Raw genomic sequence first — 13584 nt, 5'->3', positions numbered from 1 at the left:
TATCTGATCTACCAAAAGTACTGCAAGTAAAGACAGTTACAGCGATGATCAAATCACAAAAGCGCAATAATTGTGTGACTTTTTCAAATTAAAATCATTTCTCATTCAAATCCGATTACCCATAGCTGGAAGAGCATAGGGTGTTAAAAACCTTAGGGCTCTTAAAGCACATTAAGCATCCAAGGAAAGTTCAAGCAGAGATCATTTAAGCTCATTTTGAGAAGAATATTTTCTGCACTTTATAAAATGACAGTATATACGGGAAAGGCGCAGTACACAAAGCTCACATAGCATACATTGTTTCTGCTTATCTTATGTTAATCTAGAGTATCTATAAAGTAGCATTACATTCTTTATTTATCCAAAGAGTCTTTAGTTATATCAAACTTAAAAAAGATTATTGCCGAAAAAAACAGAGCTCCGCTGCTAACCTGGATAAACAAACTATATCTATTGTTTCCATAATGCTGGGTTTATCGGGAAGCTGAACAAGCACAAAAACACTTCTCTGGTAATGTTGATTTTGTGTCAGCTCTTGGTTGGTGTGTGTGTGTGAGTGAGAGAAAGCACTATTCCAGTTAAAGTGCCCATATAAGGACTTCCACTGTACTTCCTGCACAGAAATTGCCCATAAAAAAATAAAGCAGAAGCATTACGTATGAATCTTTCATGTTTGAAAAAAACTTTCAGAAACTTGTACGAACCCTGGCGAAGTGCAACTGATTTTTTACTCTTTGCCTTTGTTTAGCATGAGGAAACAACTCGGTATTAAATCAGAATGCCTGAAATAGCTTTAGACCGCCCCCAAGATAAAGATTTAACAAAAAAAATGCCCAAAAGATCTGTACTAGACAAAAATCAATAAGATCACCCTAAAAATGGTATTTTCTAACCTGACCCTTAATTTCCTGAGAGCAATGCTTCTTGAGGTGAGGAAAGATACAGCAGAGAGTCACAGGAGTACACAAACTCACCTGTAGTCATACTAGGCTCCATCTGTTACACAGGAAACACAAATGAACTTTGATCTTGAGAACAGCGGTACAGAAACGCACAGGATACCTGGGCACAGGATGATGTCTGGTACTCAAACAAGACTACACAGGGAGTATCCCAACTGCTATTATTATATTGGTCATCACACCCAGATACCCACCCACATAAAAACAATTCACTGCCACGAATTCACTACACACACACACAGAGAGAGAGAGAGAAAGCGATTGAGGCCATAAAATAGCAGCCACCTGGCTATACCTGGCTTAGCCTAGTAAAGCTAAAAGGTATCAAGATTTGACTCAAGAAAGATACAACCTTGTAGTTGATATAAAACAAAATTGTTTCATGTAATCCTAACATGCCTATTGCATACAGAGTTGATCAAAGTTCAGATAACGCTCCTTTGTAAGGCAATGTTGAGTTATCCAAACAGACATGTATCAACCTGATTCCACTGGAATGTGCACACATTTTAAGGTTGGCTAACCTGTGTAAAGACAAATGAATTGAATCCATAAAACTTTTTATGTAAAAAGAATTTAAATGAAACCCCACCCCTAAACGATAAGTTACTGGGGTGAAAACACATCATACAAAAACGTACAACTCAGATTGTATAAATACAAATTGACCACACTGTAAAGTGTGTACGAATTTCATGATACTGTGTTGCAAGTAGGCTACTCAAACATGCATACAAATAAAACAACAATACGCTAATAGTGGGCTTTCATGACGATAGTTGGCGATAGTTATTATCATCATCATAGTTTCACATTAAAGCGACACCATGTAATTTTTCAACCTTCATAATAAATTTTCATGACCCTTGTGATAGTACATCGACTTTAAATAGGTTGAATGACATGTCTACCATAGCCTGACGGGGTCTGTATCGCTTTTACTCGTACTTTAAAACTTAGGGTTTTGGGTAGTAACCAGAGCACAAACAAAATACAAAATTCGACTGCTTTACGGCATACATCACTTCCTCCACACAATTTTTTTTTTACGTGAATTTTGCTGGAGGCTACTTAAGGAGTGTAGAGAGCAATTTCTATTATGTGACTCTGTGGCATCGTGTGTTCGATTCCCCTTTAAGGCAATTTTTTATATAAACTCACGGTCTTGATTCATACATAAATGCGATCTTCTTTATAAACGACGACAATTATCTTGCATATAGTTCCCTGTATTCAGATGCTGCATTCACGTGTTCACGTATTTACCTTTCTTTTACTGTATATGGTATTTACTAGTGCTGCCTCACGATTAGTCGCGACTAATCATTTGCAGAATAAAAGTTTTTGTTTACATAATATATGTGGGTGTACTGTGTATAATAATTATGCATAAATGCACACAGACACATGCATTGTGTAAATAAGAAACATTTCCATGTGTATATACATGTTAACATTTATATATCATTTAAATTATATATAAATAAAAATATTTATTATATAAATTTATATTTTTCTTAAAATTATACATGTATGTGTTTGTATTTATATATACATAATTTTTATACACAGTAAACACACATATATTATGTAAACAAAAACTTTTATTCTGCAAACGATTAGTCGTGACTAATCGTGAGGCAGCACTAGTATTTACATTACAATCCAGGATGCTATAGCAGTCAAACTTGCTCAAACTCACACAGTGTAAAACCAAACCCTATTCATTCACCAATCAGATCCGATCGTTTCTCTCTTCCTCATTTGCTGCGTTACGCTGTCACTCGCGTGATGTATTACAAAGCGGCAGACCTAAACACATCAGTTTACTTGGATTTGGAGCGACAATTTTCATACAAAAGAGAGGAAAAACGAGCGCCATTGCGGAAAATCCTGGTGGCGAGGGAGAGAGAGAAGATGCAACAATATTTGTTTCGAAAAAGGCAAGGAAATACTTCTGGTCGTTTCTCAATTGGAAGGCTGCAGCCTACGGAGGTCAAATATGCAGGCTGCATACGTCATCAAGCATGGTTTATTAAGGTAAACTGAGAATTACATTCGCAAGTCATAAGCATACTGCAAAAATTTACGATGAACTAAGTACAATAGTCAAGTTTAGTTTTAAGGTTGGCCAGTTCTTTTCCTTTGCGACAGTGCTTCAGCGCTTGTGGCCTCTAGGCGCGAAAAAGTTGGCCCCTAGTGGCCAAAAAGTGTGCCTTTAACATGTGCATTGCGTCCTTTTCCTCACATGAGAGGGTTTGTGGGATTAACTTTGTGTGAGAGAGCTTGTTACGCACATGGATTCCTTCCTTTTCACACACGTAGACAATGCACGCGTTTTGGACTCTTGCACGGACCTGAATGCGCACGCCATGAACTCCTAGCATCTGAACTTGTTATGTTCATGACATTTCCTTGCACTAGAGAGGTTATTAGGCACGCAGAGGGTTAAACCCAGTGAGTTTGTTGTTCCCACTCTCTGGCACTCAGGAAATTTTAGAGCGCCTCGGCTTAATAACACGGATGGATTAATGGCATCAGTTTTAGGAAGGATGACAGCGTTGCCCTTGCTTCTTTTTTGTCCACCAATCAAGTAACTTGTCTTACAAGTAAAAAATTAACTAATAAATAAATGAGTAAACTACTGCTCCGCTCAATAACTACTGCTCCACTTAATAATTACTTGTATTAAGCTGTTTGAATTCTTTGTATCATAAAACAGAGAATTTCAAAGCAACTTAACAGTGGAAGGTATGTTTCTAGGTTACTAAACCAGAAATGTCTGTTTGCAAAGGTGACTCCTGAAACAATGTACAATTCTAAAGAAGTGCATTAGTACAAATGACTACCTTATGTTCCCTTGAAGTCAAACCCTTGAACTTGCTAATGCAATGCTCTATATATTGAGCTACAGGAACACTAAATTGGCAACTAATTCGAAACAAATTTTTTCTTAGCACTTTGCATACATGCATAAATGTAGAACTACATTTGGTGAGGTGCATAAAACGCTTTGCCCAACTTCTCAAACCCCCAACACCATCCACAGGTGTGCATCACAAGTTTCTGCAGTCGTTACATTTTGTGCACTCTTAAAATGAATGTGTTAAATTAACACATCTTGTGTCTAGTTAAGGACAACACGACTAGTGTGTTGTCCTTAACTTAACACATCTCTGTGTTATTTTTGGAATAACACACTGTGTGTTGTTTTAACACATCTTGTGTTGTCCATTTCATTTATTTAAGCTCACATTCTACACGAAATGACACACAATGTGTTAAAATAACACATAATGTGTTAAATAGTTTAACACAAAACAATGTGTTAAAATTAACACATCCTTTCTTAGAGTGTGGGTGAGGTTTCCTGACAATAACAGCCTCTAGATAGTTATGGGAACTAAAAGAAAAGTAAATAGAAAGCAACCGACAAATATTTGTTTTATTCCATTACAAGAACACTACGACAAGATGATAACACTAAAAGATATCAAAATCAATGGAACATGGTCTAGAAAACAATGACCGCAAATGAAAAGGTGTGAACAGCAGAGAAAAGTGATGGTCAGTGATCAATTCACACCACAATACATTTTTGTGAATTATATTGGGTGTTTTTTTTTTTTTTATTATAAAATCCTTAAAGAGTAACTAAACCCTAATCCAACTTTTTTTAGTTACTGATCTGTAAGAATGATGGTTTATTAGTGCTGTTCATTGATTTTAGTAATTTTTTTTGACATTTGGGTATAAAGTGTTCAATACTACAATATATGGTGTAAAAACGTCTGAGTGCTGCCCTCTTCAGGTTGAACGGTGGCTACTGCAGTTGAATTTTCCTATTGGATGTTGGGTCCAAAAAATGACTTGTGACGTAAGCAGGTTCAAGCTTACCACGCCCTTGTTACGATCTCTCCACATACTTAGTATGAGCTTAGTTCGTCCCCTCTATCTCTGTTGGGATCTGCCCACTTTTCTTGCATTTTTCAAATATTGCCAGTGGGTGGAGTCAGGCTCTGACCAGGGGTTTAGTTACGCTTTAAGGGTAATTTTATCCCAGAATTAAATGTTTTTCATTAGTTACTCACCCTCGTGTCGTTCATCTTTGGAACATAAATTAATATAATGAAACCCGAGAGCTTTTTGAGCCCACATGAAAGGCAAAACACAACTCACAACTTTCAAGGCTCAAAAAGACAGTAAAGACATGTTAAAAGAGTCCATAACCCCATTCACACAGCACTTTTTCCCAGAAAATTTCTGTACAAATAGGCTTCTGTACACTCTTAAAATGAATGTGTTAAATTAACACATCTTGTGTCTAGTTAAGGACAACAAATCTAGTGTGTTGTCCTTAATTTAACACATCTCTGTGTTATTTTTGGAACAACACACTTTGTGTTGTTTTAACACATCTTGTGTTGTCCCTTTTATTTTTTATGAACTTAAATGACACTTAATGTGTTAAAAACAACACATAATGTGTTAAATAGTTTAACACAAAGCAATGTGTTAAAATGAACACATCCAGGGTGTGTTAATTTTAACACATTGCTTTGTGTTAAACTATTTAACACATTATTTCGTGCTGATTTAGAGTTCATATAAATAAAAGGGACAACACAAGATGTGTTAAAACAACACAAAGTGTGTTGTTCTAAAAATAACACAGAGATGTGTTAATTTAAGGACAACACACTAGGTGTGTTGTCCTTAACTAGACACAAGATGTGTTAATTTAACACATTCGTTTTAAGAGAGTGTATGAACACAAAACATCCTGCAAATTGTCTGGGATCGCTTCAATAAAGAGGACCTAGTAACAGTTCTTTACGGGATCTTTACGGTATGTGTGTGAATGCATGTATCGGCGATCTAACAGGCTGATGATAGGATGATCTAAAAATGGGGCATATTGCCCAACAACAGACTAGACTTTTTTATTTTTTGCTCCCACCCTCAATATGAGGAGTATTTTTCGTCAATCTTTAAAATGTCTACTTTATTACTTAATTGTGTAATGCTACGTTTACACCAGAAGTGGTAGACGCAGCAAGCGTGATTGATTCACATGTTAAGTCAATGCAAAGACACGATAGGGCATCCTGCGGCGCGGTAAGCGCGGTGCAAATGGTGCGGAACGCGGAGCAAAGGGTTGCCGCGGGAAACGCGCGAGTAGAAAAATACCGCGTTAGATAGGTGATTACAGGAAGCGAGCAGAGAGGCGGAGTCCCAAAAGCCTCTCCCATGACGCGAATTTCCGTGTGAATGTCTTGAATGACTAGAATTTCGAATGAAGCAAGTGAACTCAAATGTTCAAGCGACCAACTACGCACGAATAGCGCGTTTTTGCCGCCTCTGCCGCGGCTGGTGGGAATGCACCATAAGAAAACAGAACATTGTGGTTAAAGATCGTTGCACACTGTAGTCCGTAATTTTCTTAGGCACACAAACCTTGCACGCTGTTTCGGATGAAATTAATTCAACCGTTGTGAAAAAAATCCCAAAAAATACAAAATGACATCTTTGTAAAGTTAGCACTTCAACAAGATGGTTAGCAACAAGACATTGCTTAGCTAATTCGAGCAATGCACCTGCTCCGGGTGTGTGTGCATTCACTAACACTGGGGTGAGTTAAATGCAGGTGGCATACCTGACAATCACGCCACTTTCGATCTGTCTTTACAATCATTCTTTTTGTATTCCTCACTTTGTTTGTCATACTTTGTGCTGCGAGATGATATGGATCAACATGTCAGATGCTATTGTTGACGTTGGCTTACGGTGGCTCTGATGTCAAAACACTTCTCAAAATGCTTGCTACTGATGCGAAAAACACCGAAAATTGAACCTGATCGGAATTTTGTATGACAGACGGAAAGTTTCGGAGGCAGTGTGTAAGCATGACTGACACAACATGAGGTCATGCTTATTTTTATTGCTAAGTATTTCGGACACAAAGATCTTTACAGTGATTTACCAGATTTGTTTTACAAGCACGAATAACTGATACAAATAACAAATGAAATGGTTTCCCATAGTATATATTTTTAACTGTATACAAAAAATAAATAAACCAGAGCCTCTCTCCTTTTTGTTCTGAGTTTCTATGAAATGCCATTGTGACAGATCAGATTATATAGAAAAGTTAAAAGCCAACTGGAGGAAAGTGGTATTTCCAGGTGCTAAAGTGTAAAAGCTAACAGCAAGCTAAACCCAGGCCTAAAGAAAGATCCAGGAAATCACAAACCTTCTCAGCAGTTGTCTCTAACAAATGACCCATAGCTCTGCATCACAAAGACATCCTTCTACCTTCATTCACAGCAGGGTGGAGGCTTCAGAAGAAATTCCTGTGAGCAGCAGCGAATACTATCAACAAACCTGTACGTAACAGGTTCACACATATATTCTGCTTTAAATAATCATAGCAAACAGGAAGAAAACTTAAGAGCAGACTTGCCCATGCATAACCACAAACAGAGAAGTCTGCTTGACATTTAAGTTTGGGGGGGCAGACTTGTCTATCATGTTATCTTTACCGGAACAAGTGCTACACTCTTAAAATGAATGTGTTAAATTAACACATCTTGTGTCTAGTTAAGGACAACACATCTAGTGTGTTGTCCTTAATTTAACACATCTCTGTGTTATTTTTGAAACAACACACTTTGTGTTGTTTTAACACATCTTGTGTTGTCCCTTTTATTTTTTATAAACTTAAATGACACTTAATGTGTTAAAAACAACACATAATGTGTTAAATAGTTTAACACAAAGCAATGTGTTAAAATTAACACATCCAGGGTGTGTTAATTTTAACACATTGCTTTGTGTTAAACTATTTAACACATTATGGGTTAATTTTAACACATTATGTGTCATTTCGTGCTGATTTAGAGTTCATATAAATAAAAGGGACAACACAAGATGTGTTAAAACAACACAAAGTGTGTTGTTTCAAAAATAACACAGAGATGTGTTAAATTAAGGACAACACACTAGATGTGTTGTCCTTAACTAGACACAAGATGTGTTAATTTAACACATTCGTTTTAAGAGTGTAGGATTTTTTTACTGCAAAGTAGAAAATTAAAATAAATGAAAAACATTTTCGATGACATTAAAATATAGACTGAATGTTAGATAAGAAAACATGTTAATGGATTTCATTTTTTTGTAGTTGTAACATCTGTGCTACTCTTATCAGATGAGGCATTTCCTGCACTGAAGAAATGGCAATAACATGTGAATGTCACCGCAGCATGTCCTACTCACGCCTAAGCTCGGGGGTCTACAAGCTCGCTGTAAAACCCAATAACACTCGCTAGGGCTGTGCAATTAATCGTTTTTCGATTTCAATTTCGATTTTTGCACATTTCGATTGCAAAAACAAGACAATCGAGGAAGATCGATTAGTGTGCCGCATTTCTGTTATTTCGTTTTGAGTCATTAATCCAACGCGTCATAAGCAGCTGCGCCTCGCACACAAAGTAGAAATCCTCATGTATTTGTTCAGTTTTATGCTTTTCAAGCGAGCGGAGGCAAACTATCCCTCACGTTTAAAATATCAGCTGGATCGTGGCACCGCTCTCCGTGCAGAGAGCTGCGCGCTCAGTCATCTGTTTAAAGTCAGGTCACTAGGTAATAATCCTGTTTATGTTTGTAAAGTTATATGCATTTCAAGCGATCGTGTTTAAAATGTGAATCGCGTTCTGCTGGCACTTAAACACTACTGCTTTGACACGTGTAGCCTTCTGCAGCAACACTAAACAATGCATTGAATGTATGCAGGGCTTGACATTAACACCCGCCAAATGCGGGTATATTTTGGCTGCGACCGTTTGTGGAGACGGGCGCGCGTTCAGCGGAGCGCTGCGGACCAAAGCGCCACCTCCCAGAGAGCGCGCGAGAGCTGATGGATTTGCGAATGCACAAGAGGACGCAGTCTGAGCGCATACACACTTCGGGAAAGATACAACAATTGCATGGAAGTGATTGGAGAGATATATATTGCGTGCACATTCTCAGGGCAAGAGCGGAGAGAAATTCAGCGCATTCCTGAATGAACACGAAATCAAATGAAACCCGCCAGCTGAGAGGTTCGCGCATCATTTTAATGTAAGCTACTTTGGGCAACAATAATGCCCTCTCGACATTTGTCATTAAAAGTCTTAAATCACTTTTAACAGAAAACATGATCAAGCATATAAAATACAATCTGCATAAACAAGTTGAAAGTAAAATTCATGTACATTTCTTGACTGCTGTTGTTAATAAATATTTAAAGTGGTTGTCAAAGGGGTTTTGTGTATATCTTTTCAGTTAATCTTCTACACCCCTGCTCCACTTTTAATATATTCATTCAATGTAAATCTACTTATGCCTTACTAGACTGTTTTTATGCACCTAAATATATGATATGATCTATACTGATATACCTGGTATATACCAGCTAATAAATGTTGTCCTAATTTGGGTGGTCAGACTGCATTTGAAATTAAATCTGCATCTAATTTAGCTAAACCAAGTAAATTTGCTCAAATTAAAGTCATTTTAGGATGCCAAAGTCAAGTTTAATCATATAAAATTTATTTTACCAGCAACAAAATTGTGGCCTGTGAAAATGCTGAGTGGCTAGTAACTTTGGAAAACAACTAGCCACTTTGGCTGGTGAGCAAAAAAGTTAATGTCAAGCCCATGTATAAATGCATGTTTTTACAGTCATTTTAGTAATCGTGTTAAATAATCGAGATTAAGATTTTTATCAAAACAATCGGGATTATGATTTTTCCCATAATCGAGCAGCCCTAACACTCGCTTTGTGTACTTCTAATTGAAGTTCATTCAGCTTCATTAAGGTCTAAAGCCAACCCAGATAAATTTACCCTCTTGCATGGAGGGGTCTGACCCAGAACTTTAGTGTTTGCTGTCATCTGAAATTACATTCTCCTTTCTCCCCTGGGTAAGAGTCTGGCCAACAGTACGCAGTGGCTGCCCCTGACACATGACATCCCATTAGACAGCACCACAGAAAGCGGGGCAAAGCAGTGCTGTGTAGTGGCATCCATCCCTCGGTCACAGTAATGGACGGCTTGGCAGCTTCACGCTCCACCAGACACGGAAACACTGGGCTGCCGAGGGTTTATTTGCAAGTGTAAAAATATGACCAGTGCAAAGCCAAAACGGATCTGTGAACTCGCAAAGATGTCAAAACTGCTGTGATTCACATTTACGCAATTGGCGGAGGCTTTTATCCAAAGCAACTTACAATGCATTCAAGCTATACATTTTAGCAGTATGTGTGTTGTACCTTTAAAATCGAACCCGCAACCTTGTAGTTCTACTAGGGCCCTATGAAATCCGTCCCCAAGTTCCGTTTTATTATTCTCAAATTCAGTTTTCATTTTCCACCACTACCACCACCACCACTACTACTACTACTACTACTACTACTAAACCCAAGACAGCTTTAAGACTGCACCGCTTCAACATACTGATTAGAGATGAGCGGATGGGCTATTATTTCATCTGCAATCGCATCACAAAACTCATCATCCGTCTGCCATCCATCCCCACCAACGTTTTCTGACCAGTTTTCAAAACCGCACCCGCCCGCCATCCGCTGACTGGGCGATGCAAGGCGCTGCTGATGACAGCCGCGAATCTAGAAAGCTCTAAAATATCAGCAGTGAACTCAGTCTCCGATCGGCGCACATAGGACAAAAATAAATAAATAAATAGCCTAAATTAAACGCACAAATTACATAGTCTGCACTGGTGTCATCCTGATTTAACACTTTGTAAAACTTATTCCAGGCAACCCTTTCTGACATTCTATTTCTTTTGTTTTTAATTCTCATTTTTTGAGTTTGCCATGTACCTCCTTCGCCGGCGTTGATAAGAGCTGTGTCCCAATGCATCCTCATTTCTCCGCGCGGTTAATGATAGAACGAATGGATCCTTAACAGCCGAGGCTATCCCAAACAATTAAATCCTTTATTAAATAAAAGTGTATAAGAAAACTTTCTTGTCACTGTTTTAGTATTATAAGTTATGTTTTGTTTTATTCTGTTTATGTTGCGTATATTTCTACGGTTATTTGATATAATGTTGAATAGTTTAATCTACATCAATGTGTCATATTTTCTCAAATAAATTACTATTTTTGATTACATATTTATTTTAATAAGTCAGAAATGTCTCCGCTGTTTTCTGCTGACAGGCGCGGTGGGCGCTACTGGGGGCGCGTGCAACAGGTGACGCAAATTAGGGGTCCTCAGAAGGCTAGACCGTCTCATTTCAGTTCTCTTCGCGAACTTCTGAGGCTGCCACCTTGAAAGACAGAGTGCTCACCTCTTAAGGTCGCATGCTTTAAGGACACAGCTAATAACAAGCAGTCGATCCGCCACCCACCCGAATTGAATTAAAATATTATTTTTCGTCACGTACTCCGCCCGATCCGCGGTTTATCCGCGGAGTCCGCGGCTGTAACCGCCAACCGCGCATCTCTAATACTGATATACATCCAGCAGTTTATGGACACTTGAACAAGAAAGAAAACTTATTTCAGTGATCATGCGTGTGTTGACTGCAGTGTCGGTGGTCCTGTATGCGCACTTCGAATGGGACCCTCATGTATGAAGAACATATACGAGCTATACACGCTGGTAAACAGATGTGAAGAGTGTTGCATTGTGCGGACGTGTGCGCGAGCAAGGCGGATGGGGGAAGAAAGTACACTCTGCCTTTAGTCTGCTGTGTTTCCGGGCTTTGGCGAAAACCTGCTTGCCCTGTTTGAAATGCATAACGAGAACTGGACATACCTTTGTTTACATCCAACATTAAACAAAAGGAAAATGTTTTCGCATATTACTGTCATTTACTGATTATTGAACAAAAAACTAGCATTTGAAAATGAGTTTTAATTGTTTTTAAAAATGACTGAAAAATTAATTTGTAGAATTCCATTTTATGCTTAGATTCCGTGATTCCGTCCATGTTTTCCGAAGTAGTGCCCTACTCTACCAACTGAGCAACAGGAACACTGTAGAGCCCACACAAACATTACGAAAAATACACAGAAAATGCATACGGGATTTGCCGGGATCGTTTGAGTTTTAGTTCATTCACACTGCCAACTCAGCTTCAGAGTTGGATATTTGACGAGCTCCCGTCATTGTGAATGTAAGTGTGCATTTAAAAAACCCAGTTTTAAAGAGCTAAACGATATATTTTGTTGCGATGACGTACGTGCATTTTTGTTTATTATAAGCTCATGTGAGCGTGTGATGCACTATTCTTGTATGCTGCTAAACGATCTCCGCTTCGGCGCGGTAAGTGACGAGCTCCCTGATATCTGGTTCAGTCCAGTTTGCAGACATTTCTCGTCTGCATGTAAACCTCTCATTTTAAAGAGCTGAACCATAACTTCATGTTGCCATGACGAGCATCCTCACTACGACACGCCCCTTACGGCATTGTTTGTCGTGTCATTCACACTGAGGGCTTTGCGGGTATCTTTCGGTGATCCCAGAACATTTATGGGACGTGTTTACGTTCACACAGAAGCTAGTCTTCCAATTTTACAGTTATTTTCTGTGACCCAAGTGCTGTGTGAATGAGGTTTAGCTGTAACTCTTTTTTCATTGTAGTACATCTGAAATCAGAGACTTTATGGTCACATTTGATTACTTTTGTATTGTTAGTCAATAAATGTTTACTTGACGCTATTAGACACCCGAAACATTTTACAACATTGTTTATTGTATACATTCTATTGCTTGCAGTTGTTTTTGTTATTTAGGCTACATTTATTACCGACCATTTCGAGCAATGTTTACTTAAATTAAAACATTTAAAGCTGAAATGCTTTCCCGTCCTGCAATGGTAACAATTATAAAATCACAAAGCTCTGAAATGATTGCCTCTTTTCTTGCACGTACAATAGAGGCTATAATTTACTTTCTAACACAAAAGAGCTGGGTTCAGCTTTAAATGAGACCCATTTATTGTAATCTACCCACACACAGGGCCTGTACAAGATTTTCAAAAGTTTAATGTGTGAACTCCAATAACACCATAAGCTTCACGCCAACCTTTACAGAAGAACAGAAAAGTAAATTTCCTTAAGTGTATCTCATGTGCATATAAAAACAAAGCTCTTTATTGAAGTCGTGGCTTTTTAGATGTGCTCAGACCTTGAAATTGTCAAGACGTATTCATAGGACACAAACATATATTTAGAAACATAATATTTTACAAGCTTCAAGCAAATTAAAAAAAGACAACCAAGAGTTCAGGCTCGTGTAATTACAGACATTTTATTCTCTGATGGCATGCTGCATGGAGGACTGCGAGATGCCCATAGTTGAAAGGTTAAGACGTGGACTTGTATTGCAATGGTCTCAGGTCTATTCCACAAGAAAATTAAGTTACAGTGATATGATAGTCAAAATTGTATTTATAATTTTGTGCCATTTTGCCTGTTTTGTCATCATTTAAAATAGAAAAATGCTTCCCTTTTCTTCATCTCACAAAAAAACCCCTTATCTTATATTGTGGTAATTTTGTATTTATCGTTTCATCAGACACACCCACGTTGCCGCAGTTACGTGCCTGA

The 13584-nt window shown here is 38.1% G+C and overlaps 1 protein-coding gene across 3 annotated transcripts in view; it reads right to left on the bottom strand.

Moving 5' to 3' along the window:
* Positions 1-13584, bottom strand: part of st6gal2a (ST6 beta-galactosamide alpha-2,6-sialyltranferase 2a) — an 81060-nt gene that overhangs the window by 55272 nt on the left and 12204 nt on the right. Inside the window, exon 2 of one of the 3 annotated variants that reach the window (XM_055214659.2) lies at positions 7216-7315. The exons of 1 other annotated variant lie outside the window; for it this stretch is intronic. The gene's annotated coding sequence lies outside the window, so the exon portion shown is untranslated. Of the gene's footprint in view, positions 1-974; positions 1076-7215; positions 7316-13584 lie in introns of those variants that run through there. One more of the 3 variants, XM_055214660.2, reaches the window with a different exon arrangement.

This window comes from Misgurnus anguillicaudatus, chromosome 17, assembly GCF_027580225.2.
Source record: "Misgurnus anguillicaudatus chromosome 17, ASM2758022v2, whole genome shotgun sequence".
Taxonomy (NCBI): Eukaryota; Metazoa; Chordata; class Actinopteri; order Cypriniformes; family Cobitidae; genus Misgurnus; species Misgurnus anguillicaudatus.
The sequence above is the reverse complement of the archived record's forward strand: the minus strand, read 5'-3'. Positions and strand labels throughout refer to the sequence as shown.